At 38.9% G+C, this 3,603-nt stretch overlaps 1 pseudogene; it reads right to left on the reverse strand.

Annotated features, from left to right (window-relative positions):
- Positions 1-2,656: 2,656 nt before the first annotated feature.
- LOC110137908 (olfactory receptor 5B2-like) lies at positions 2,657-3,603 on the reverse strand (annotated as a pseudogene).

Consider the following 3,603-nt stretch of genomic DNA (forward strand, 5'->3'; position numbering starts at 1 on the left):
GCAATAAATATCATGGTACCAAAGTATAACCAAAGTATAAGGCAAATATACATGACTCCATGCTGATATAAATAACAAACAAACAAATAAATAATCCTTCCTTATAGAAAAATTCTAAACAATAAATTTAGACTTCCATTAGAAGATAGAGCATATTCCCTTCTACCTTAAATATGCACTGAACTTAATGATTTGTTTCTGGAGTATAGAGTATGCGAGGAGAAAAGTTAGCTCTACACTGAATAACCTGGCAAAAGTATCTTGAGTAGGTGATCAAGGTTAACATCCCCCAGTGACAAGTCTTGTTGGTAAAATGTATTATCTGATAGGATGAGATACAAATGTCACTTATCCTTTCTCAAAACTTATGCATTCTGTATAACTGTAACCAAAAAAATCAGCAAACATATATTGAAAGGCTTTCAACAAAACACTTGTCCAATACTGCTTAAGGATATTAAGTTAAAGAAAAATAAGGAGAGACTGAGAAACTGTCACAAATCAGAGGATAACAAATCTATGCAATATTGTGTCCTGGATTAGATTTGTGAGAGCAAAATGACATAATAGAAAATATCAATAATAATTTGAATAAATTATTGAAGTTTTAGATAATAGTAGCATGTTAATTGGAGAAGGAAATGGCAACCCACCCCAGTGTTCTTGCCTGGAGAATCCCAGAGGTGGGGGAGCCTGGTGGGCTGACGTTTGTGGGTTCGCACAGAGTCGTACATGACTGAAGTGACTTAGCAGCAGCATGTTAATATTGGTTCTTAGTTTTGACAAATATGATAAAATAAGATGTCAAAAATAGGGGAAACTGGGTGATAATTATGCAAGTCTTGTCTGTTTAGAATCATTCGAGTTAAATGAATAATTATTTATGAAGAAATTTTGCAAATTGTATCAGGTAGGAAACTTTTCATAGTCTCATAGTTTGCCTTTTTGATTTACTAAATAAAATTCATTTAATGTGTTATTTTCCCCTTAATGAAAAATTGCTAGTGAAAAATTAAGATGGTTTGATATGAATCATTTAATACTGTTGGTTTCCAAAAAATTAATTTGTCCAAAAGTACAAATACTGAGTGAGAATATAGAAAAACAAGCTGTATCTCCTGATGTGCTCTGATGTGCTCCTGAATGCTCTAAAATTATTTTCTGAAGAATTCTCTAAAAGTAGTGAACTATAATTATCAGTGACTCAGATATATTGACTTCTGGACACCAAACTGAATTCTTTAAACAAATGTTTATTGAACTATTAGCATGAATCAGATCATTATTCACATATTGTGCATGAAGTTGTTCATAAAGAAGACAAAGTCACTCCTGTTGTGTAGTGTATGTTTTTGGGAGAAAGGTAAATGAATGACTGAAGAAGGAAATAAGGTTGTTTCCTGGTGGTGCAGGGGCTAAAACTCCATGTTCCCATTGCAAGGGGCCTGGGCCCGAACTCTGTTCCGGGAACTATTAATAGATCCTACATGCCACAGTGAAGATCTCACATGCCACAACTAAGACCTGGCACAGTCAAATAATTAATTTTTAAAAGCCTTAAGATAAGAAATAAATAGGATTTGGATTGTGAGCAGAGCAAAGGAAAACAAAGCAAGGGAAGTAAGAAGGGACAGTGTTCGCTGGGCCTGGGGTGACTAGGGTATGGTAACACTGAAGCAAACCTGGAGGATGTGCCGGAGCCTTTGGTCATTAGAAACAGCGAGTACAGGGACCCTGGGGAGGAAGCACGCTGAGGCTGCCCAGGAACAGCGGCGAACTCGGTGTGACAGAAGTGGGGTGAGTGCCTCGAAGGGGTAAGACCCCACGTGGCTCATCTAAAACCAAAGTATTTATAAGGGAGTGGCTTTAGCCATAGTGTTTCCAGAGAGAAAAGTGAGTGACATTATTATTAGTGCATTTTTTTTTCAAAATGTAAGAAACAGTAGTCATATACGGGACAACAGAAAAGTCCCATGTTTACTGACTGATCACCTTTTCTTGTACTATGGGCTTCTTGCTTCTCAAGATTATCCTGTGACCTTACTCTTTCTACCAGATGACAAAAGACAGAGATATTGATTTCTGTCAAATGTTATAAATTATAAATAAATTATGAATAAATTATGCCAATAAAACCATACATTTTTATTAAAAACCCAGGTCACAATTTTCCTCATTCTGGACTCTTTAAACAGTTTCTCGACTAGATAAATAATGTCAGACGTGAACATATATTGGTTATTTCACATTTTTATTTAGAAGCTAGCCATACTCCAACTCCGTTAACAAATTTCTCACTCCTGTGTGTATGTGCACTTTCAAGATTCTCACATGTGCTTCTGTTAGAGGGTTTCTGCGTGCCGTGTTTTCATATATGCTAGCATTGCCACATGATAAAGATAATATCAACATGTGAATAAATCAAATATAATTAACAAAATTCACTACAAGCAGGATTTTAATATTCTTAAAGTCCCCTCTGGCCATCCTCAATCAACCATCACATATTTGAACATAATTTTTTTTGTTTTTCTAGATGACAGATTTTCAAAGAAGGAATGGTGTTACCTCAGTAATTTGGGTGCAGCATGAGCCTTAAAATGTGAATTACTGCATGATGAAGGTCCGAGGGGAATGAAACTATGTCATTTGGATCCTACAACTTTAAAAGGTGAAGCTTAGAAAATTTTGCCTTCTTAACCAACTTCTTGAAAGCATTTTTGACCTCCTTGTTCCTCAAACTATAGACCAAGGGGTTGAGCATGGGGATGACCATGGTATAGAACACAGGCGCAATTTTGTCTGTGTCCACGGAATGACTGGAGCTGGGCTGGGAGTACGTAAAGATGCCTGTCCCATAGAAGATGGAGACTCTGGTGAGGTGAGACGCGCCAGGTGCATAAAGCCTTCTGATATCCCTCAGCTGAGTGCATCTTCAAGATGGTGGTAAATATGAACAAATAGGAAATCAAGATAACCAGGAGGGCAAACATGAGACTGAAACTTGCCACCATGTGGAGAATCAGCTCACTGATATGTTTATCGGAGCAAGAGAGAGCCATGGCTGCTGGGACATCGCAGAAAAAGTGGTGGACCACATTGGACCTACTGAAGTAGAGCCTGAAAATGTTTCCGGTGTGGATGCAGGCATTCAGGAAACCACAGAAGTGGGGCCTACAGTCACGCAAGTACACATGCTTGCTGTCATCGTGGTGTTATAACGTAGGGGGTTGCATACGCTACGAAGCGGTCATAGGCCACTGAGGCCAACAGGTAACTTTCCACAGTGGCAAATGCTGCAAAAAAGCACATCTGAGCAGCACATGCATTGTAGGAGATGACCTGGTCCTGCAAGGAGCCCAGCCATCACCTTGGGACTGACAGCTGTGGAGTAGCGAAAGTCCACCAGAGACAGATTTGTAAGGAAAAAGTACATGGGAATGTGAAGCCGACAGTCCAAGAGAATCAGCAGGATCAGTCCCAGATTTCCAACCACACTGACAAGATAAATGAGCATGAATACAATGAACAGGGGACCTGCAGTTCTGGGGCGCTGGTTAGTCCCAGCAGGATGAATTCAGGCACTTCTGTATTATTCTCCAT

Source organism: Odocoileus virginianus, chromosome 10 (assembly GCF_023699985.2).
Source record: "Odocoileus virginianus isolate 20LAN1187 ecotype Illinois chromosome 10, Ovbor_1.2, whole genome shotgun sequence".
In the NCBI taxonomy this organism is placed as follows: domain Eukaryota; kingdom Metazoa; phylum Chordata; class Mammalia; order Artiodactyla; family Cervidae; genus Odocoileus; species Odocoileus virginianus.